A 25,600-nucleotide genomic window follows, 5' to 3' on the forward strand; every position below is an offset into this window, starting at 1 on the left:
TATCAGTCATTTGTCATCTGAAAAGTATTTTGAGCACATGCTATTGGCTTTCTTTTGTCACTGTAGCCCTTAATTAAACTTGACATTGTAGCCTGCGTAAATGAGCTTCTTGGCATAAATGATGTGTGCTCCAATGTGCTGCTTAAAATGCCAGCAGCAGGCTATAAAATGCAGTCTGCATAGTACCCCAGAACCAAGACCACACCAGTAATGTTGAGAATATCACTAGCACAATTTATCCTTAGCACAAATTAAAGTGTCAACATTATGTTAAGATTAAAAGGAAGAACAGTTCACACCCCCAACATCAATGAGTTAAATTCATGGAAAAAATGAAAGATATTACTTTATGATTATTTCTTTATGCATCATGCACATCTATAGCTACCTTATGCTTAGCCTTGTATTAAGGCTAGTCAAGAGCTTTTACTAAAATCCCAGTTGAGCAAATTATTTAGGGAGAGAATATGCACATTCCTACTTACATATAGGTGCTTGCACATACTGCTGATTCAAGGCTGATAGGAAGGATACGACATTTATGACACCCATGTATTACACCATCCATGCTTTTCAGTTCTTTTTATGTTCTCAATTACTTCCCAATATGTTTTGAGTTGTATTTTCTGTGGTGTTAATTTTCCCAGATTCTTATTTGAAATCAGTTGTGCTGGGTAATTCCAACAGTTATCTTAAACAAATAGCTGATATCAGCTGACATTAGCATTAGCTGACATCTGAACTTTCAAAAATTTATGCACTTGAGGAGTCAAAATGTAATGCTCTCTTGCTTTGAATTTACAGATGCGACAAACACCTTGTCTTCAAACCCAGTACCAAATTATCTATTTAAATCTAGAGGAAAGGGGTTCTGTAAATGATATGCAAGAGAACTGTTGTCAATAACAGAAACCAAAAACAAACCAAGTAATGTAAACTGGAAAAAAACAACAGATCCTGAAAAGGCAGTACGTATTCCATCCAAGGCTTTGCCATTAATTCTAATGTTTAGATTTCCCTAGGGTATATGGATTCATAAAATCTATCCAGTTGAAGTCTGACTAATAGCAGTGTTTCCTGTGTATGAAAAAAAATACCCCAAACCCCACTTATTTAAAATGAAAGTTCTGCATTGAAACACACAATAAATACAATAGAAAATTCATAAACGTCCTCTCTTTAACTAGCTCGTTCATATGTTATTAATTCCTATTATGCAATTTTAATTTGCTTTCCTCTCAATGTTCTTGCAAAAGCTAGAGTTCTGTCAGAGCAAGAATTTGACAACAAAATTACTTTTGAGGAACAGTACAGAATCTTTTATGGAGGAACTGCATAGGTAAAAACACATCCTGAAAAAAGAAAAGGTGAATATACTATTTCCCTTATAAATAATGTAAGTACAAATAATCCTGATTTTTTTGGTGAAAACACTGCTAACTCTTATGGTTGACTTGAGTGCCCACTGTAGGATTTAATTAATAATTTATCCTCTATTTTGAACAAAAGAGAAGATGACAATAATCTGAGACAAATGTGGACATGGCTACTGTGGAAGAAAGAGCTGTGATGAAAATGTTAATGATAATGTTGAGCAGAAAATGAGAAGACAGAAGTAAGTTTTATGAGAAGTGATCTGTGCTCTAGCTGCAATATATGACTGCTGATTATATCTAATTCTTGTGAGCAGCAGACAGGTCTTTAATGAGCAACAATGGTAAGTCTGTACCACTGATACAACAGTGTATTTGCATCACATGCCATCAGAAAAATGCAAATCAGCCTGCAAACATCCGCAAACAACCGCTGTGGGGTTGTGATGGCAGGTTCATGTGCAGGCAGAGCTTGCAGAGAACTCAGCTTCCCTCCCTGCAAGAGGAGCAGTCCTGGCACACAAAACTGCCCCCTCCCAGGCACGGCCATGGGCTCAGCACAGCCATCCTACACCCCACTGGAAATCTGGCTTTTATGTACTCCCTTATCCTTCCCCTTTGATAAATAAAAAAGGAAACAATGCTGTTCTGTCTGGAAAAGCAATGCATCTGGGAAGTCAATTTCCAAATAGAAATAAAAATCCATTTTAACTGAAGGTTGTTATTAAATGAGCCATTGAATATGTCTGATTTTAGAAATGTACATTAGCATTTTTCTTTCTCACCAAGTTATGAACTACTGCCAATTGCTCCTCTCTCTCCTCTTCTCCCTTGGCCAGGGACCACCACCTCCCCTCACCTTCCTGCACATGCAGCAGCATCACTCAAACCTTGTGGCTCAGCACCACAGAAAGCTGCAGTGTGTCAGCCTGCCCGCACAAAGAGATAATGGTACACATCTTCCCCATCACTTTAGGAGGAGATGTTTCTCATTTGCTTCTAATTCTAGTTTATTGAAACTCACTGAATTAATTACCTGTGCTGAGGACCTGTCAACCTGCAACAAAATTAATTTAAATTTAATTTATTCACTATTTCTTCACGCTTCTGAAATTAAGTAAACTTTTACTCTAACCTCCCCTCCCTCCCATAGCTTTTGTTCTTGGCTCCCCATATTTACTTATAAGAGAGGGGAAGGAGCTTTTCTGTCCTCAGAATGCATGGTTTCATGAACTTCAATTGAGTCTCAGGTGTTAAGCTACCTGGAATACCTAAGTAAGACCATTCATCCCTTTTTACTAATGAAGCAAGAACACACATCAGGCATCAAATTATTTCCTTCTCTCATACTTGTAAGACACCTACTTCAAATGTGTGTACTGAAGCACAGCTGAGAAATCTAAAAAACAAGGAAATTCAAAGCTACATTTTCTAATCATTAATATTTTTATATAATAATTACAAGTGAAGTTGAGAATACATCAATTTTTATGACCTGCAAAGTAGGTCACAAATGCAACCTCAAAATAAGAATTTCTGAACATTCTTTGAGCATTTGGCTGCTGTCTTTTGGATTTTTTTTAAAGAACAATGGTATTTTTTTAATAGAAAAATATGTGTTTGTTTGGGTTTTTTTTTTTTAATAGCAGTGTCTTCTGCTAGATTTTTCACACAAAGGCAAAGAGGGTTAAGTAAGAACACCTGATTTATTTTCTGGCCCTGAAACCAGTTGTTTTCCCTTCAACAAACTTGTTGACTCTCTTTGGATTTTGATAAACAGTATAAAAATCAAAGCTATTTGAAGATGAAAATGAAAAATGAAATCTGTATTGGTGGCAGCAAAATGAACAGGGCTAAAATTCACTCAGATTATTTAATGAAGCAGAAATTGTAGATTACAATGAAGCAGAAATAGAAAAGCATTTAAAAAATAAAATTTCTTAGAGATTGGAATTTTGCCTTTGACTTCTCTCTGCAGAGATAAGCCTAAGGAGATAAATTAAATGGGTGTTATTCTTATGATGTTCTGATCATACACTGAGTTCACAAAGAGCACCTAAAGACCAGAATAATGAGTAAATGAAACAAAGAGCAAAAACCCCAAAGATAATGCAAAGGACACAGTAAAAAGCAGAAAAGTAATTCTATAACAAAATTTGTACATTCTATTTTCTTTTAGTCACTCTTAAGCCATCTACTCTCAAACAATGCATCTTTCCCCTTTTTAAATCAAAAATGTAAATTCATAAAATAAGATACCGCTTATTATTCCGAATTTTATTTTTTTATTATCACGTATTTTTAAACTGACTTGGTTAATGCAGTGTCTTTGTCTCAGGAGTAGCAGACTTCCAGAATACAGGGATACAGTATATTGGTCAGATAATATTGAATGATAGAATAAATACTGATTTATAGAGTAAAGTGATGTGTTAAAATAGACTTTCAGAGACTGTGGGACAAAGAAGTAAGAACTTTCTTTTCAGGAGTGGTTTTCTGGAAGAGAGACATGTTTGCAATGAGAAAAAATATGGCTAAAGAGGCTGTTTCTTCAGTTGTAAACATATTTGAAACTCTTAGGACCTTAAATGTCTGAGAAAACATAGCTGAAGTCTTTACAGTTTCTCTTCCAGGATCATTAATGTTGTTGACATCACAAAGCTTTGAAGATACCCTTTAAAAACCCCATGTTCCTTTCTTTTGACAGACTGTGCTGCTAACACCGCTCGTTCTAGCAAAGAACTCAGGAAATCAGATATACTGATATTGTAAACAGCAATATAGTAGAAATAATTGTTCTGAAATAATGTTATTTGTGTTTTCAACCAACATCTATGAAAGTGTTTATTTTAATTAACACAAAGGAAAACTTAGGGATCTTCTAAAAGTCATTTCTGGTGTCCTTAGCAGTTGAAGACTCAAGTGGTTTAACTTCACTACATTTTGTTCTGATATCTGACATGATAGCCCAGAGTAATTATTAATTTACTTGAATTTCTGTGACGAGATATACAGTTAATTATTATACAGAAGGATTCTATATGCAGTACAAGACAACACGAATGGGAGCCTTTACTTGGATTTTTAAAGCAAGCTGTTTTTGCTATGCAGCAGCAGTAATCTTTGAGCAATTAGGTGATCTGCCTTACAAAGATAATGAGTGATAACTAAGGACACTCAATTTTTTGTCCTTCTACTCAATCATTTTGTTTACCCACAACAAGCAAGATGTCTTTCTAGGTTCTGATAAATAGCATACAAGATGGCTGTAAATGACCCAGCTCTTTCTGCAGTTCCTTTAATTTTGTTTACAATTATGCTCCCATCTTTATCAACAGCATGGCAATCTCACAGCAAATTTTTTCAAGATGAAATTTTATTTTTCTTTTCTTTTTGTTATCACATGCAAATTATCAAAATAGTTGCTAAACTTTGGGACCATTTCATGGGCCCAGTCTTAGGGTGCAATATAGTTTGTTCAGCTACTTCAATTTAAGGTTTTTCTTCTCTTCTGTAATCTGTCCTTTTATCTGACAGCATAACCACAGTGATCCTTCTGCAACAGGATAAGTCTATCTGGAAGTAAACTTACATGTCAAATTGTAATTTTTCTCTGCATTTGTGCTTTGCACATGCACTTTTTATATTCTTCTTACTATTTTCTCCTAAAGTTTCTTCAGATTTTACTAACAAATTCAGTTCCTGTTCCTCTTTTATCAAGATTTACCTTGAAGATATTTCTAAAAAATCACCCCTCTATGAGTAAAGCATTTACAATCTCTTTTCACACTTACTAGTCAGAATGTTTCCTATTTTTCCCTGGTGCAGAGTTCAATAGAAATGCTGTTTATATGTGATCCACTAAGTCTATGGAGCTTTCTTTTTAACTTCTGCCCTTTGGAGTTACTTTTCTTCAAAGTTCTCCCTTGATAGCTGTCACCTCTACTACTCGTATCAACAACCTCTGCATTTAAATTTTTTACAGCATAGTTGTACTGCAGTATCAGTTATGCCTATGGAGAACTGCTGGGTTTTATTCAAAATAATTCCTCTGCTAGCCACTATTCTCCAGATCTTATAATACATATAGTACAAAATAATTCTATCAACTGGATATGAAGAGACAGTCTCCTGGCTTTTGGGGTAAAAAAGAATTCAATAAAGTTTCTAGCTGCATGTGCAAACCTTTCTCAGTCTATCATGTGGCAGAGTGTCTACACTAGTGACTGCAAAGGTATCCTTTATGCACTGGCATGTGCATAAATTGTTAGTAAATTCCTTGGCATAGTTTTGACCTGGGCCAAAAATTGTTCTCCCAGCCCAGGCCCACACAGAGACAGAAGGAGAGCCTGGGCCAGGAACCCTTCCTGATGGTCAGCTTGCCCTCAATGTCCTCCTGCCCTGGGGGGCTCAGGTCTCAGGGAGGGAAGCTCTCTTGTGCTAATTTGCCTTGGGGCTATAGAAATATTTGTGTCACATTTTGGTGACTAGGAGGGACAGAGACAAGATATCCAGCTGGATAATTCATATTATGCTGAGCTATGACTAATATCCAAGACAGTAAAATTCATTCCATGTTGTTTGCAGCATTCTCTGGAGATTGTCAGTACAAAGCTCAGGCTTGTATTGTTTAACTTAGAATTGCTTTCTTGGTGACATGCCTACGGAAAATTGAAAGCCAGGTGGAAGACAATTCTCACACAATTTCCTTACACTCGTACTCATTTTAGTCCTCTGCCTGGTTTGGATTGTTATTGCCAGGTTATATTTAAGCAAATGAGTTCTGCACAAGCAGTATCACAGAACAGGTTACTCAGAGGCAATTTAATTTCTTCGATTACAAAACCTGGCAACAGAATCTCCTCTCCTTCTGCCTTTGTGCTGTGAAGATGTGTATTTTCCTGGGCAGGCAGGGAATGAAGGAATAGGATCCTCTACTTGTTCGCAGTCAGTGGAAAGACTCCCATCAATTTAACTGGGTTTTATAATGGGTGTTACACCTATAGAATAAGGGATGAAATGTGCATGAGCAGAAGCTTGTGATCTCACTTCTTATCTTAAGTGCTTTAAATGTTTACAAAGTATTGGATGAGCATTTTTTCTGGTAAGTGAATATGGCCTACTTCACATCATGAATGTATTGTGTTGACTTTTATGTTAAACACTTTAAACAAGGTAAACGTCAGCTCTGTCAGGACAAAAAAACTTAGTATTTTAACTGTGACCTCAAATAAGTGTGTTTAGAAGTTTGTAAAGCTCAGAACAAGAGGTTTACAGGCAGAATAAAAGAAAATAAGAAGCCCTTTAAAACTCCAAAGCATAAAATAAATTTATACAATTTTTTTCCAATTCCTTCCTGTCTAATTAGTCTCAAATTGCTATCACAGTGCTGTAATAATGATGCTTCCCTGTACCAGAGAAGACCCTTGCCAGTGATGATGCTCAGTTTAGGTAAAAAAGTGGAAGTCACTGGTATGCTTTCTTGAAACAACTTCTTCATTACTGAGCTATTGAGGAATTAGAATTAAAAAATTGAATTGATATTGATGCTATCTTGAAGAATTGCTCTATAAAAATAGCTTTGTGAGGTTTTGCATTAGAAAGTCTCAAAGAATTATTATTTAAAGAAGGATATAATGTAGATTTGTGGATAAAATATAGATTTGTTTTTTGAATTGATGGGCAAGAAAAAGCAACCTGGTCTCTGAAAACGATTGAAAAATTAAGTTCTCGTATATCATTGTGGGTAACAGCAATAGAGAAGCAGAACTGGAGGTGAAGTGTGAACAGAAGGGACTGGATTCATATGGATGCATGCACAGTTTGGCCTGAAAAGTCTCTGCAACCAGGGAACTAGTGACTCAGAGGAGAAAAGAGAATGCATGCTGGCTGTCAGAATGCTTCTACTGGGCTGTCAGAAAGACTTCTACTTACTTGGGATCTATGCAAATTAATGTATAGATTATGGATCAGTAATAAAAATGCTTCACTGATGGTATTACACTTTGGTTTTCAGGACAGTTCTTTCTCAGGAACTGTTTTTAGGCTCTGAAAATTCCATATTGCTTTAATTTTAAAATATGGAATGTGTAGTGTGCTCTCTTAAATGAAGAGAAATGCTCTTGGCAGATTTGAAGAGAATAATGAGACAACTATGTTAACAGTGAAGAAAAAGCTGTTTCTCTGTAACATATGATGTGCTGTAAAATCATTTCAGCTTACTAGGTAAAGATATTCAGCTTTTCAAATCTCTCTTTGGGTTGCTTTGGGTAGAGTTATAAGAAATATTTGTTTGTTTTAGCTATATGGCTATATCTGTTTGGAGAATGGAGAATACAAGAGCCATTAGTCAATTAGTGTGATGAGCAACCCATGTTCCAAAGGTCCCAACTTTAATTTATTTAAAAGTTCATGATGGGGGCTGTGTGAGTAGCTAGGAGCAATGAGCCAGGATTGGAAATGAAGAGGTGGCTGAGCTAAGCACAAGGGTTACACCTGAGTCAGCAATGTGAGCAAAGAAGAGAGTGGTTCAGGGCACAGTTGAGAGGGATCTCCCTATGGAGCTCTGAGAAAAAGAGGAGGAGGTGTCCAGGCACAGACAAAGGCAAGGAATTGAAGGAGCTTCCTTGAAAAGATGGTGTAACATAAGGTAGTGGAATGGATATTGATATGTAGGACTTCTAAATCTTACATGAGGATCCAAACGCAGCCAGTGCAAACTGATGTCCTGGTGAAACAAATTACCAGAAAAAGCTGCCATTAGGTAGGCAGAAAATACTGCCTTGTGTTGCCCCCCAGTGCAACACATTCTTGTAAAAGAATTTTTTCCTCTAAGAAAATGTTGTTATCACTTGAGTATCTCTACTCTTAAATCAGATCATCTGTTCACTCTATTTTAGATTTTGATGGTATTTGCTAACAATAAAATTGCTGTAATTTTAGGGAGTTTCCTCAGCAATCAAAATGATGCCTAGAATGAGAAGTTCAACAACAAAGCCTGCAGTTGCCTTTCAGTTAGTCTGACTGTGATGATTATAATCCCGCCACATGAAAACAGTCCATCTTCCTGTCTGGGATACTGGTGTCAGCAAAGATCCCTTCTCTGCATATCTGTAAGAGTTTCAGCCCTTTACATGATTGACTGAAACCATTGAAGTGATAGCTTTGCAATGCTATTACAACAGTGCCATATGTCACCTACCTTCATTCTTTTTCTGTTTTGCTTGCTTTGTTGTTTTTTTTTTTTAATCATAGTGTGTACATATGTCTTAAAAGTCTTTATCTAAGAATAATAAAATGAAAAGGATGATTTTGCCCCTAAGAGCATCCTCAATTTCAAGCATGCTCAGTTTTCCTCCAAGGACAATGTCTTTTGGGATTAGCAGTTTGGACACAGTAAGAAATGGTCATTTTGAAAGAAGTAGTATAAGTCCAAAATTGAAAGAATTCAGGAAAGGGAGATAGTATCTACATTATTGAGGCAATCCAAAGTCTTCTCACACCACAAAACTTCTGTTTATTTGTCAAAAATAACAGATAAGGCAATTTTTAAAAAGATATGCTATGGTTACATCTATTTGTACTTGCTAACAAAATGGATAAGAAAGCATTCACTCATCCTGCAGCCAGCTGGAATGGTACAGAAAATGTCTATGTAAGTAAATTTCTTTCTACTCCAAAATAAGGTGGCCACATCCAAACTGGTCTCTTGCCAGTTCCAGCTATCCCGAGCTTGGGGATAATGTGAGCTAGTGTGGGACAAAATCATGCCAGGAGGCATGCTAATTATTCCAGAGTATGGATGACTTCATGCCAATGCTTGGGGTCATGCCCGCCTACAGAGGCATGTAGAACATTTTGACTTTGTTCTCTTACCCAGCAAAACATGAAGTGGGCTGGAGCAAATGTGGTGGGCTGACCTGGGCCAGCAGCTAAGCACCTACCCAGTCACTTGATCACTCCCCCAGCAACATGGGGAAGAGAATCAGAACAGCAGAAGTGAGAAAAACCTGTGGGTCGAGATAAAGATGGTTTAATAAGTGAAGGGGAAAAAAGCCTGCACCAAGTGATGTGAAAGCAGTCACTCACCACCTCCCACCTGCAGACTGTTGCCCAGCCAGTCTCCAAGCAACAGGCACCTTTAAAAGACCAGTGCTGGTTGTATTGCTGAGCGTGTTGTCTTACAGTATGGGATAACCCTTGGTCATTTGGGGTCAGATGTCCTGCCTCTGTTCCCTCCCTTCAAATTCTTGTCCAGCCAACTCACTGCCAGGGCAGCTGAGAAACAGTGAAGGTCTTGATGCTGTGTAATCACTGCTCAGCAACAGCTAAAACATCAGTGTGTTAGCAACACTCTTCTTATTCAAAAATCCAAACCACAATACCCTACAGGATTCTGTGAGGAAAATTAGCTCCATCTCAGCCAAACCAACTACAGAAACCTAAAAAAGAGCCCAAATGCAGTGTGTGTGCATGTGTCCCCACACATGCTTATCAACAAAGGGCAACAGATGCTTTTGGATCTGTTCATAGGATGTGTAGACATACACATACAAACAGGCACTTAAAAAATAATGTAAATGTTTCTGAAAGTTGTTTATGGGATACATATATATATCCCATATATCCCCATATCCCAGTTCAACAATTTCTATTGTTTCTTTTAATTGAAACCCCAAATTTAATTTTTTTTTCAGAAATATATATTCTTTCTCTGTAGATTTAAAATCACAGCACATTATCACCCTAGAAAAGCAAGTGGAAGTAGAGTGACCTTTGGATGGATAATGCATTGCAAAACAATATTTTCAGCAGACAGAAGACAGAGGAGGCTGCTTTGCAGCTCTGTATCAGATCTTGTCAACCTGTGTATGTGAGAGTGAAAGCAGAGTGAGGGGAAAGAACAGAATCTCCACTTTGGGGAACTGACAGTGTCAATACAATCTTATTATACCATAGCATCATGAATCACATTAATTCCTCTTATGGTAATTATATTAATTTCTAATGCCTTTAATGCATTAGCCATGGGTTGTTTCAGAGCCCATCCATTTTTTGTTTATGCAGAGATACACATAATGGCAATGAAGCTGCCTCATCCTCACGATTAAATTGCATCTGGATTTCTAATTTCTAATAGAGGGCTTTATTAAATACAAAACATAGCTACAAATAGGTTATAAATTTAGAGTCCCTCTAAATACAGAAGAGGGAAAACATTGAGTAATTATGTGTTTCTAATGATATTAATGAAATCAGCGATTTTCACATCGATGGAAGATTGTAGAGCTATGGATGCCTATGCACACTGAGATAATCAAAGGAGGCAGTTTCTTGTCATTTTTTACCATGGCTACTGGAATCAAATTAGATAATTCATGGAAGTTGAAAGATAAAAGCAACAGTATCCACAACCAGAGAGAAGAGACTGTGACCACACACGTATATGGAAGTTTGATTGAGAATGGGAAGGACAATAGGTTAAAAAGTCAGCTAATATTTTGACATTAGCTTCTATTCATTGCTTGCACAAGAAAGAAAAATGTCAAGAATTTTTTTTCTTATAAAAGGTGAAACCATTTATGCTGTTAATACCTTAGCATTGTCTTCCAGAAAGGAGGAAATTGTGTGGTATCACATTCATTCAATTCTCTTTATCTGCTATGTTAAACCAGTAGGATAAAAAGGTTTAATATTTATGAAAAAGCAAGGAGGAAGCTTTCACTGATTCCTTTAGCATGACTTAAAATATTTGTGATGTTGTGATTATTAAAGAAGATCACTATAACAACCTGGTTGTTTTAAAGGAACAAAGGATGAAATGGTTTTGTAGAACACTCATATGCAGCAGAAGTTGTAACTAATAAAAGCTCCTCTATCATATTACTTCAAGCCAGGTTTCTTGAAAAAGGGAAATAGCAGTCTTTTTATTGGCTCTGGTTTCATGCCTGTGTTCCACTTCCCTCTGCTTCTTCTCACAGAGCCACAGAAAAGGTTCAGCTGAGTTAGTCCATACTTATGATGTAAGGTAATATGTCAGCACAATCTGGAGGAGGAATCTGGGACATCATTACTTTTAGGATAGCACTGGGAAGATACCAGTAGGAAGAAGGCTCTTCCTCCTATATGTTCTAAGTACATTCTCCCCATGGAAGTCACTGTAAGGAGCCTTGTGAGGACCCAAAGCTCTCTGCAAGGCCTCGTATTTACTGGTTCACTTGTGTTTAACTCCCAGGGAGTCTAAGAACATGAGCTTCCTGCTGGGAACAAAAGAGGTTTCCAAATGAGGAAGGAAAAATTTTGTGGAGAGAGTGGATAGAGATTTCAGCAACTAGTGCCTAGCAACATGATAGCTTTCTTCAGGAGGGCATTATCTGTGCTCTTAGATAATGCTTTCCAAGGAATTTGAAGAGCTTGCCATTAAAGATGCCTACAGCAATAAAAGACTTACAGTGTCTCCATATTTCAGGAAGCAGGAAGAAACCAGAAAGTCTACAGGATCAATTTAATATAAATTAAATCCAATATAAATTTCTGAGCAGTGGACATCTAAGCAGTGACAAGAGGAAGCAGGCAGTATACAAATTCCCCATTAAGAAAATTTATTTAAAAGGTATTTTATTCTTGTATCACATGAAAGAAGCTGGCCTGAGATTCCCATAGTTATTTGAGCTATTTAATGGCTAGATGCTGCTCCATTCAGCAGAACAGTGGCCACTTAAACACATACACACAGAAGATATTAATATTTTATAAGAAGCTGATTTGTGGTCTCTAACAGTATATGAGATCTGTGTGAATGAACATATATTTTACTAGAGAGGATGGACTTGCACAAGCCTACACCTTTATTTCTTTCCCCTCAGTGTTGTGAACTGTGTGTGCTCTGTGCCCAAGTCAGGCTGCAGTCTCCCTGAGAGAGGAGGCCCTGTGAGAGAGGTGCTCTCCCTGGGCTGGTGCAGGACCCAGCACTCCAGGACACCCGATAAACATGATTGCCAATAACATAATCACCCAGGGCAATGCCTGGACAGAAGTTTAATTCCAGCACTGTCTTCACCCCAGGGTATATAATTTTGCTTTTGACACAAATACATCAGTGAAAGTCAGGTAGGAAAAGGGCAAGGGCAAGTTCATTTCTTGAAGTCCAGTTTTACATATTCGTCAAAGGGCAAACACAATTTCTCAGTTCACAAAACTGCCAATTTGTCTTCGGCCCACATATCTGAAGAAGGACTGATTTTGCAGTGTTACTTACCCAAATCTATCACTGCTTAATAAATTACTCATGTGTGTCTGGCTGCCTCTTGTCATTGATTTTAGTTCTAGTCAGCTTTAATTGTGCTGCTATTTCCTCACTCTTTCCTTCATTAATATTACCTTCTCATTCATGCTAGCAATATAGTTTCTAAACATAAATTGTTTTCAGCCCTTGAAGGTGGCAATGCTGCGATGGCTTTATGGTAAGTGCTTGCTACTAATTAGTGTAGAACTACTGTTGAATAAACTTCATCCAGATGAAGTGGCTATTTAGCGGCTTTCTTTTCCCCCTCTCCTGTAAATAACTTTGCTAATTTTAGCAATTAAAATATTTTTTAAACTATTTTTTTACTCTTTTATTCTACATTTAGTTGGCCAGTTTTAAGACAGCTTGCTGTCTATATGTGGTACGAAAATACTGGTTGATATATTGACACTCTCTTTAAAAAAAAAACCAAAACTTTTCTGGTGAGAACACCCATTTTAATTACTCACTTGATCTCAGTAAACTACCCCAATACATTCCAAAACTTCCTCTTAGAGTTTCTTATTCTAAATCAAACACTATCTAATATTAAATTTTCAATTAAATAAATTGCAGAGTTTATAGTATTTGTGAGAAAATTGCTGGTGCTCAAAAATATAAGCACATTCTGATGAAGCTGAAATGATGACACTTTGGCTTGTATCACAGCACTCTGGGTTTTGCATGAAACATAACAGCCAACAGGATGCAGCCGATCATCTGCAATTTTGTCTGAGTGTTGGATACACATGAATCAGTCTCATCTGTGGTGCTTTTTAAAATTTACTTCCAGTTATTGTGAGTGACTGTAAAGACAAACAACTCTGCTCAGGATACAAATGATGTAATTTGCATTCAAATAAAATTTTAAGTGTTAGAACTAGGATGCTCAACTTATTATTTGATTTTTAAGTCATTGATACACAACAAAAATTGAAATGTGGAATCGCTGCTTCAGGATTTGAAGGTAGCCAAAGCGATAAATGAGTTTGAAGTGGATTAGAGAATAGCCTAACTGATGGATGCTTTGGATGGAGTCCTGGCTCAGAAAATCTTTAAATTGCTGAATGCAAAAAGTCATGAAGTGATATCAGAGACAGGATCATTCATGCTCTGTTTCTGTAGTCTTTCCTGCATGTAAGGTTAATGTAGACAGCACAGTGCAGAAGGCAGATCACCAAGCTGAGCTGGTACTGCTGTTCTTATGTTCTAAAGCTGGCAAGTAGCAAAATTATACCAGACAATTTTAAAAATCAGGTCACTTCATGAGGGATAAGAATTCTTCAAGTGTGAAGAAAATTCCTTTCATCTACACAGTGAAAAGAAGCACTCCTCTGCTGTCTGCTTCACCAAGGTCCAGATCCTCAGTAAAACTCTTGTGCAGGTAGCCCAGACCAGCACCAGCCACTTTCACTCCAATGCTGCACAGGACTATCATCCTCACATTATTACAGACAGCCCTCTTCAGTTTAAGCTTTTCTTCCCCCAATAAAACCCACACATTTCAGACCTACTATTCTTACATGAAACTTTGGTTTATTACAGCTAAATAGGATTTTTTCAAAAACAAATTTCCTCCACTTTCATAAAGATATCTTTTTCTCTGTGAATTTACCAGCTGTTTGAGGCAGTAATTTTGGCAGTTCTTGGGGTATAGTCCTATTTCCTGCTTGTTTGTGGGCATTTTTCATACAACAGCAGAAGGGACAGGCAAGAATACAGCGAGCCAGATACATAAACCTGCCAAATAAGGAGAGTTTAGGTACAAAGTGTAATATCAGAAACCACTTGTTAATGTACTGAGAATGTGTAAATCTGCTACTACAGTAAGTGAAACTGCTAGCTGGTTGGATGACCTGGGAAAACTATTTTATTTTCCTGCCTGTATTTGTCTGCCTCAACTAAAAAACAGTGATGATGACACACACACCACCCTCTTCAAACACAAACTCAACAATGTTTACATCTATGCATGTTCGGAATAATTGCATTGCAAGTTGAATGCATTTTTCTTTTTTCCAAGTAATTCTTTTCTCAAAGAACAGGAAAGAACTTTAGTGAGATCTTTGAAATATCTGTTTAAGCAAAAGGTCAAATACAAAGCAAACAAGTGTCTATTCTTCCAAACTCAATAGGTGTTTGTATGTGGACATTGTGTTTATCTTTCTATCAGTATTTGTCACTCAACAGAATAATGCAAGAAGGCAAAGAGAGAAACAGAGATTAAAAAAAAATCTAAATAGGTTAAAAAATGTTGCCATAGAGACCGATTCAGACACCACAAAAATAGCTTCATGTATTGTTTATATTGCCTTTTTGCCTTCTGCTATTCTATCTGACTGAAGTAGACAGTCTCAGGAAGATGCCCAGAGTCATAAAAAGACAAAGTAAGAAGTCAATGAAGGATCTACCAGGTTATTTTGAATCTGCATGGATATCTGAAATACTGGGTTTAATTACTTGATTCAAAGCCTAGTAATGGAAGACAGGCCAAGAAATTTGGCTTTTTATAGCTGTTTTGTTTTATAGGAGCTTCCTGAAAATTCTATAAATTCTCTTCTTTTAAAATGAAAATCTGTATATGCTTATATTTTGGGGTTTGGTTTACTTTTGTGAGTTGAAAATATAAGTAGCATTCTTGAAATTGAGGGCTGGTGATATTTATTTCTCTCATAGTCTTATTGCATACTTGTAGCCAGTCAAAGGTATTTGGAGGATTGAGTTTCTTTGGGTGCTTTTTTTTCTCCTTTGTTTTATTTTTCCCTTTGGGTTTGATTTTTTTTTTTTTGTGTTTTGGTTTTGTTTTTGTTTATTTTTAGCAAAAGAACAAAGTGATGATAAGAACATTAATTTTTCTGTTAACAGAAATATTGAGTTTCACACTCAGTTTTGATACAAGAATCATTGCCTGGTCTTTCTTGAATGTGATAGACACACTTCTTGACACATTTTTCTACTTAAAAATATATATTTCTTTGTATTTAATTTGTAAAACAAGTTTTTAGGAAAGGAATGCTTTGGGTACTGAAACAGATATTTTCAGAAAGAAATTATTACAAAAATAAAAATAAATGGAGTGTATATGTTTCTAATAAAAAGGCACAACTGAGAATAGTAGCTGCACTGCTTCCCATCCTCTTGTGGCTTAACCCCATTAAACAGGACCAAGCAAGCCTTGCACTTGTTTGGTTTATCCCAGCCATTGGACTGTTTCACCTTGTTGTAACCCCATTTTCTAGTCTGTTTTGAAATTGATATGACAGGCATATTTATACATCACTTTTTCCAGAGGTGAAGGATCTGAGAAATGTGCTATGATGTGTTAACAAAGCCACTAGAATTAATGGAATTATATCTGCCAAAACACGGTCATAAATTTCAAAGAAGTAATCTTCCTAGGGCAACTGAAATTGAATGGGCCAGATCTTTGCTCTCTCTGTGCCTTTTTGTGCTGGCAAGGGGATTGTTCACCATAGGAAATTCCAAAGCCACAATACTGGCAGATATTTCACCCCCTTTGCCTGTGGGGTTGAAGTCTGGTGAAGGGAGGTTTGCAAGGCTCACCTGACCCTCACAGCTGGGCCTGAGTTAGAGCTCCTGCCAGGTGCAGATGGGTTTGAGGGCAAAGCTCACCCTGATCCACAGCTGTTGCCCATGCTGTCTGCACAAGAGATTTGTTTTGACTGTTATTTCTGGTGTTGGAAAATTTCCGTTTGACCACTAGAAAGGAGTTGTGCCTTTATATCTGCACATGAAACAAGGGGCTGGGCAGTGGTCTGTGCAATTTTTTAGAGGAGAGGACTCCAACCTGCAGAAGGATGAAGACAGTAAGCAGAAAGAATGTCCACATTAGAGATTTTTTTTGGCTGAAGCTCAAATATTAAGGTGTCTTTGTTATATGTGGCCACCTACAGTGATGCAAGAAGTGGAGAGAAGCTTGCTGTCCAAAGGAGGAATACAGAAAAAGAAACCTTGCAATAGCAGTGCAAGTGTGAATTAAGGAAAAAGAGGAAACTTCTGAAAGAAACTGAACTCCATTTCCTTGCAGTAATGAAGCCAAGATTACAAATGTTTGAGTGAGAAAGGCTACTGCAAGGGCCTTGCTCTGTCTGGAGACATCAGCAGCATCAGGGGCTTGTAACATAACTGGCAACATCAGGCAAACATTCTGATTCATGACACAGGTGACATTGCTGAAGTCCCTATATGCCCCTTCCCAGAGGGTGAATGGAAGAAAAGGATACAACAAAATACAAGGAACTTTTCATATGAATAGGCCAGGCAAAAAAAACCCAAAAAAAACCAAAAAAAAAGATTTGATAATGCCAAATCTATTGAAATCTATTGGAGGGTTCCAGGAGTAAGAGAGGGGGGAAAAAGAAACAGGTTTTAGCTGCTGCAGTTCAGTCTTGCTGAACCCTGCAAAAACAGAATGTTAAAAGCAGACACTAATAAAAGACAAGATAGCTGATAGCATCAGAGATGCTAGTTTGCCAGCACAGCTTTATTTAGACCCAGATCTCACACCAGGAAAAGTGAGGTCTCACGAAGCCTTAAAAAATAGCAACATAGTTTACGTGTTAGCAGCAAAAGAGGGATTTTATCAGGCAATATTGAGGAAAAGAGAAAGTCACAACTGTGAAGAATTAACCAAAGCCCATCAGGGAAGTTGTGCATTTATAAGGACACACAGACAAAACCATTTGCTGTCTGTAGCTCACAGGGCATTAAATTGAATGTCAACGACCAAAGTGTTCTCACAGTCAGATGTTATTGTAGGTTCCTGGCAAATCCACCCAGCTAAAGAATTGCTGTACACCTGCAGGAAAGCCCTTATCAGGAAGCTGTGTATCTAATGGCTGTTGGTCATGGACCTTCACCACCTGAGCACCTCTAGAGCCATCAATCAGACTGTCTAATTGCAGTGCTTGCCCATTCTCTGTAAGCAGAACTGGTTGTGGTTCAGACATGGCTCCATCTATAGTTCTCAATATCCAAATATATGGCCAGAATATGTGCACTTACAGCAGAGATGTTAAAAAATATGGTACATTAGTAAATACAGATTTGAGGTCCAAAAAATGGGTATCTCTCTGACTGAAATATGAATTGGGAAATTCATAAGTGTGACATAAATAAATAGGAAATTCAGAAAATTTTAGAAAAGCCTTTCCTATCAAGGGTGCTTCTAATACAAGACAGTACCTGGCTATGATGAATAAATGATTTTTAAAAACTATTTTTAATTCTTACATTTATAGAGTCTCACACATAACTTAAAAAAATTACAGAAAAAGATGAAGGGAACCATTCTGAGACTATATTTTTTACAGAGATTTTCCATAACAAGACCAATGTTGGTTACAGCATCTTGTAATCAGCATGCCATAGACAAACACATAGACAAAGTAGTTGGAAGAAGACCAATGAAGAGTTATGGCCATGTGAAAAGTCCTTACAGAAAAGGACTGATGGAGGTGGAAATGGAGATATTAGTAGTCTTTTTTTTTCCCCTATCACATTATAATGAAAAAAAAATTTGAAGGCTCAGTGGAATTCTCTGGTTCAAAATCTTTGCATCACATTCTACACCAGACTTCAAGATATTCTGACTGATTTTTATAGCACTGAGTGCAAAGGCAAAGACATTTATGACAGTGGCCACTATCCACTGCTTAAATTAAGCAGCTACCAACACAAGGAGAAAAGGCTTTAAAGAAAGATTTTCAGGTCTACATTGACCTTCTCTTGGAAACAATCCCAGTATCTGACAGTTAATTTCAGCAAATTAAGAGATGAATAACTAATGGACTAGACTTGCGAGAAACCTGCCAAATTCTGCCAAAGAGAGAAGTATTAGTGAAGTCAGCATTTAACAAACTTACTATTGTTTTGGAAAGATTGAATTGATTGCACACAACTGATGGCCAAATATTGAGGAGGCAGCACTATCTAATCCATATTGTACTTCAGGGAGAGATCTCTTCCAAAATTTGAGAGACATATGGATCAAGCAGGGTCAGCACACTTAGAACAATAACCTATATAGCAGCTTGTTTTGATTGAGTTCAGACACTAGGAGAACAAGGTGATGGAAATAAGCAAACAAAAAAATATTCCTTGTCAGATTCTAGAATACTCTCTGGCAAGGGGCATGGAGACGTTTTAGTGCTGTTATTTTAGACTTTACATTTGGACTTTTTTTTTTGTTTGGGGTTTTGTTTGTTTTGGTTTGTTTTTCCTACAAAGAACATAGGAAAATTCCTGTAGCAGTGACTTTGCTAGATATACCAACTTGATTACAGTTTCAAGACTTCATCACATGCACACAAATCAAGTCAATCAATATTTCCAAAATGCAGACCATGACTAGACTAACCAGCTAAGGAGGGATAGGCTATGGGTTCCAGTACCTGGCAGGTGATTATCCACACTGCTGGAATGCTGGCATGATCTTTGCCATGGTCTCTGACAAGCAATACCACTCGTGTGATACTCATCACACTCCACTGGACTGCACAGGCCAAAAGGCTGCAATGGATACAACTTGCCTCTTCTGGAATGCAAGAGCTTTTATGGCAAGAGCCAGAGAAGAGTTCCTGGCTCATTTAATTGATTGCAGATATACAGACAAAGCCAAAGTCTCTGAAACCCTTGTAACAAAACATGGATCTTTTATCTTTGTGAAACCATTTGATTAATGCTTCTTCTACTGCCTCAAGGCTTAATTTAGAAGCCAAAATTTTCAGAAAGTTTTCTATCATTTCTTTTTGCTCCAGCATGCCTGGGTACTTATTATATGAAATATTAGTGATAGCCCCTCTCTTCCCCTGCATTTCCAAAGTGAGAAAAATATATTTCCCTCCAAAAGTACTGTAAGAACAGATACAGTGATGAATGTGAAACTCCCAGACAATGAATTATGAGAACTACATACTTTTCTTTAAGTCAGAGGATTTTACAGAATTTTAAGACAAAAACCAAACTAATGCTTTCATTAATTATCACTAGTATCTTCATGGAAAATGTTATAAAAACAGATAGCTTGCTTTGTCCCCTTCTAGATACATGCTGTCAGGAAATAATTTATATTTCACTCACATACTAGTTAAAACAGATAGTTTTTCTAGTAAAAGACTTACATTTTTTTTCAGTTTTTCCAGATTCATCAATAGTAATATTTGTACTTCTTCCCTGACCTTGACTTTGTATTACCCATGTATAGATCAACTACAGCTGTATTAATTTCAAAGTTTCTACTACTTGAACTTCTCTGGCCATTGCACATCTTTGTACTTATCCTTTCTCTTGATGAATAAGCACTAGATGCCTCTGTATTTATATACCTATATGTATTTCTTAACTTTTGCTAATATGACTTAGAAGCAGGAATACTGTTCTCATTTTGTGGCACTTAGACCCAATTTGAGCAACAATAAATGGTTATGTGGAGTCTTTGGAAGTAAACAGTCAAGCCTTCTATTTAATTCTTCTAAATAACTCCAATTTTTCATAGAGTAGCACTTTCAGCTAAAACATTTTGGATGTCTGCAATGCATGTGGCAGATCCCCATTTTTTAAACAGGACCTTTCTTTCATCCCTGCACTCTTGTGTGAGATTATTACAGAATTAAATATTACTACAGAATTAAATAGGGATTTGGAATATAGGAAACCTCACAGTCTGGATTCTTTCAGTTTATTGCCCTTCTTAACTGCTGATACTATTCAAGATGTATTACTGTACTAGTGCAGAACAATTAAACAGGAATATTGTGCAAAAGCACTTTCACCTTTCCTATTAAAATATTAGGGATAAATTATTCTTTTTAGTCATTGTAGATGAAACAAAAAAATTAAGGAAAGCAGGAAAAATTTAGTTCATCTAATAGGAAAAAGCTTATAGTCAAGTGTGTACATTTCCATTCCACAGAAAATAACAGAAGCATCAACATTAAAAGATAAATATTTTTTGTACAGGTGACAATATAATAAATATTGTTTGTATGTTCAACACTAGTAATTTTAAATGCAAAATAATGGATAATATGGTGCCGAACAGAAATCTGAAGAACTGCTGTTAAAGCCTTATGTAAAGTGTTGTGTATAAAATGGTCTTAAATTCTGCAGTGTTCTCCTTGTTTGAAAATTGTTCTCTATATTTCTAATGGATGGCCAGTAGCAGCTCACAACAAATGAGAGAGTAAGCAAGTCAAAGTGGAGATGAGAAGACCAAATCTGCATCTATAGGCTGAACTTTTCATTGATGCACCTCTAGATGCCTAAGCACCCACAATAATTTGGTCTTCCCTTTGGAACCCCCCCCCTGTATTACACAAGTAAATCCCCTTCTTTCCAGAGAGTATGTGTGTGTAAGGGTGGGGATGTTACTTTGTGTTTGCTACAAACTCATTTCTGGTACTGATGGATGGATGATGGTTGTGTCAGATGGCTGTTCCAGAAGAAAATGAGGAACATTGTTTCTTCCTCTTCTACATTAGTTGGTTTTGCTGGTCTAGCGACTTCACATTTCAAATTGTATTGTTCTCTGTTGATGCAAAAGTTTGCTGTACAGCAACAGAAAGCATCCTATTTATTACAAACAAGGGGCAAGATAGTTTACTCAACACTAACAAGTACACTGGTCAAAGTCACTTGGCTATTATTGTTAAGGGCTATTGTATGCAAACAGAGTTTCACTGCTGCTTCACTTCATATTTGTATCTCTTATGTCTAGAATTTTATATTCTCTATTCTCCACTGCATAAAGAAAACTACAGGCTTGCCTTGAAGACAATAAAAATTGATGTCTGGCTTTGCACAATTTTGATATTAGTTGTATATTCCCAGAGGTTTAACAACAATTTAAAGCACTAATATAATTCTATGTGCCTTTTACATCAACATTAACTTTTTAATTGAACCAATGGGGTTTTTTTGCTCTTTTAAAAATGATTTTTCCTTTAATCTTTTTAAGTTTTATTTAACCATTGTTGTTATATCCTTTCCTTAATTTCTGTTACAACTATCAATCTCCTCTGAACAGACTGTTCAGTACTGACATTCTCCTTCTCTCTTCTATTGTCCTTTTAGCCTCATTTGCCCCTGGCATACTTCTCTGTCATTAAAAAACCCCAACAAAACACCCTTAGTATTCCCTATGGAAATCTCAGATTCTTAATCAGAGAAGGACACAGAAAAAAAAAAAAAAGTATAATTATCTAAAGCTTCATTCTGGAAAGATGGATTTGCAATTTTATGTCCTATACAAAAACCCTTGTATTTTATCATATTGATGTGACCATAATCAATTAAGTCTTGTAATCATTAAAGAAGGACAATACCCTGTCATTCCAGAATTCTGACCCAATAAGCCTAAGGTTTGCAAATTCTGCTGCTAGCTCCTACTCATTCTCTGTGTGTTATTGCATTTTCTCCAGAAACCACATTTCATGAATGATGGACAACACACCATTGCACTGGGTGCCACTGCAGGTAGTCAATGGGTGGTACTCATTCTCTATTAATGGTCCACCCACTTTACATCATCTTCTCCACTTTCATTTGAAATGTTTGAGTGTCTCCTGCAGTCTCACTAAATAGATCTGTCCACTCCCTTGACAAATCAGAGGGCTGGGCACTCAGCAGCCATATGAAATTCAACAAGGGAAAGTACCAGATTCTGCACCCAGGCTGGGGCAACCCTGGATGTACAGACAGACTGGGAAATGAGACGCTGGAAAGAAGTGCCACCAAAAGAGACCTGGGAGTCCTGATCAATGGCAAGTTGAACATGAGCCAGCAGTGCCCTGGCAGCCAGGAGAGCCAACCCTGTCCTGGGGGCATCAGGCCCAGCATCACCAGCTGGGCAAGGGAGGGGATTGTCCTGCTCTGCTCTGCTCTGGGGCAGCCTCACCTCCAGTGCTGGGGGCAGCTCTGGGCACCACAATGTAAGAAAGACATTAAACTATCAGAGAGTGTCCAAAGGAGGTCAATGAAGATGATGAAGGGCCATGAGGAGGCTACATGAGGAGTGACTGAGGGCACTGGGTCTGTTCAGCCTGGAGAAGAGGAGACTGAGAGGAGACCTCACTGCAGTTACAGCTTCCTTGTGAGGGGAAGAGGAGGGGCAGGCACTGATCTCTTCTCTCTGGTGACCAGCAACCGGACCCAAGGGAATGGCCTGAAGTTTTATCAGAAGAGGCTTATGTTGGATTTTAAAGAAAAGTTCTTTACCCAGAGAGTGGTTGGGCACTGAACAGGCTCCTCAGGGAGCACCAGCCTGACAGAGCTCAAGATGCATTTGGACAATGGTCTCGGGCATGGAAAATTGAACATGAGTCAGCAGTGCCCTGGCAGGCAGGAGGGCCATCCCTGTTGGACGTGGTGTGATGCCTGGGGGTGGCCATGTGCAAGGCCAGAAGCTGGAGTCAATGATCTTTGTGGGTCCCTTCCAACTCAGTGTATTCTGTGATTCTGTCATTCTGGGATCGTGGCATATTAAACATCTTTCAATTATTATGATAATTTTGCTGCTTAGGTAGGAATTTAGGACACTTCTGTTCATCTGGTTGTGGTTGTCTGGCTTGCCTTTTGTGGCTTAAATGTGATGTGCTTACATGGATCAAAACCAGCAAGAAAGCTTTATGGAGCCCTGACCTTGCTTCACAGTTAGAGAACTTGCATAAAATAGTAGAAAACTTCACAGATATAAATGGACTTTTGTTTAATCAATTAATTAGACAGTTTTGAGGTTAAGTTGCTTCTTACTCTATTTGTGCAGTTTAATTGACAAATCTGTACAAATATGAGAATCAGATTTTAATGGTTTTTCCATAAGCTCTCCTTGTCGAACTCTTTAGTGATATGGAATTTTAATTAAATACTTCAAGACCTTCTTGATCTTAAAAATGTAATACGAATATGGCTTATTTCTTTAAAATGTTCAAAAAAATAAGTTTCCTTATTGATCAGTTGGGGGTTTTAATACAACAGTCTTACAACATTTTGTAATGAGGTCTTCAGGAAATGATGTAAATCATATTCTGTAAGAAAATCAATGCATCATATCTCTGCACAGCAACTCAGCCAAGCATATGTGAACAGGCAGAAACCTCTTGTTTTACCTTCTATAAAGAAGGTGGGGGAATAGTGTTTGGACCTGTACAAGAAGGATAAATAATATTTCACATGTTAGATTTTGGGTTTTGTGCTGTAAGGTCCTTCAGTTAGTCCCACCATTCAACTGATGACTCTAAGACATCAACAGACATTATTATTACAGAACTTCAGGGGCAGCTATGATCAAGTCCTTACAATATTAACTGATTATGTCTTTTGTAAGTGTAAAGAACAAAAATTCTGCTGCCTCTCTCCCTCTGAGAAAATTCACATTCACTCTTCAGATTTTATAAGTACTGAGATATGAAGCTTACCTTTCTGTCACCAGATGAAATCTGATCTTTTTACATCTTAATTTTTAAAAGAGTGTACAAGTTTTTACTTTTATGTTACTTATGTGAGTGATGCGAATTTTTGTAATGACAGAGATACAAAAGAACATTACTTGCACAGCACGTGTGGGAAAGCAGAGAGAAAACTGCAAGTCTGATTCTTGAAATGGAAAAGCTTGTACAATATTGTCAAGATAAGGACAAAGACTGTTATAAGAGGGAGCTGTAGGTATGAGAGAGAACACAATATTTCCAGTATTGGCAGATGTTTCTCTCTGAGTTGCTCTCATTAGTCTGTAAGTGTGTGAAAATAAACTGTTATCCTCTACTTTGGAAAGGATGAGTTTGGTATATGAAAAAAACACAGCCAAGGTGATAGTGGGATCTCATAATTAAGCTATATAATGTATAATAAATTAATTTTGAAGAAAAAATAACCTTAAGGCTTCAAGAAATTGTCAGTGCCTGGTGTTTGTTCAGAGAGATTTGCTATGCAGTTTACTCTGCAAGCCTCAATATACTTCTGTTGCAATAAGTCTTGTTTGCCAGTCGATCAAAGAGAAAATTGAGAGTGGCTGTAAAAAAATTTGCCAGCAGTTGATGGAGTTTAATGGAGTGTGGCTGATAGAGTACCAATAGCTTGCTATGCATTCTCCCCTTAAAACAAGACACCACTAACAATTCAGGCATAACAGGGAGAAGTTTCCAAACTTCATGTACCAGCAGACTTAGCCAGCAGCTTTAGAAAGCCAGCTTTCCTAGGTACTCCAGTACTAGAATAGGGGATTTTATTAGGAGGGTCCCTCTTCCCAGGAGGCTCTGCGGGGCAGGCTCTCGGACAAACTGCACTTCCTTTGCCAAGCATTGTGGCTTTATCCTCAGCCTGCAGCTAGGTGTCTTCAGGGAATATTTCACACCTGGATCTTTTCTCAGTGGGGAAGACTAAAAATGGGTATTTTTGGAGTGAAACATGAAAAGGTACTTTATTGCAGCAGAGTAGCAGCATATATACTAGCAATAAATCTGTAAAGCACTAAATAGGTGTTTCCACAAGGCTTTGTATGGTGTCTCTTCTCATCAGGGCAGGACACTAAATGAGTTTCCTGTTTGACTTGACAAAGGATGAAGGTGGGGAAAAAAGCTGAGTGAGAGAAACTAGCAATGTACTAAAGTCACACTATTTGCATCATGTTCTAATTGTGTTTGATAGGATGGAAAAGAAAGGTATCTCCTGCCATTGTAATGCTGAATTAGACAAACTGAGAAATCTTTCTGCCTATACAGAGGTGGATAATGACAACTGTCATTGCACAAGTCCATTCTGAAATATTATGGTATGTGGCTGTGACTTTGCTATGTTCAGGTCTTCCATTTTTTTAAGTTAGTCAGGTTAAAATTAATAACTTCTCTCCGTTATTGTGTTAGCCTATATGCTAGAAGGGATGAATGCAAATAAATGGAGGAGTGGAAGCTTAATCAATTGCTGGAGA

General features: G+C 37.4%; 1 protein-coding gene across 12 annotated transcripts in view; it reads right to left on the reverse strand.

Annotated features, from left to right (window-relative positions):
• The window catches only part of ADGRB3 (adhesion G protein-coupled receptor B3), a 445,420-nt gene that overhangs the window by 43,224 nt on the left and 376,596 nt on the right, over positions 1-25,600 (reverse strand). The gene's annotated exons all lie outside the window — the stretch shown is intronic.

The sequence above is a fragment of the Melospiza melodia genome, chromosome 3 (genome assembly GCF_035770615.1).
Source record: "Melospiza melodia melodia isolate bMelMel2 chromosome 3, bMelMel2.pri, whole genome shotgun sequence".
In the NCBI taxonomy this organism is placed as follows: Eukaryota; Metazoa; Chordata; class Aves; order Passeriformes; family Passerellidae; genus Melospiza; species Melospiza melodia.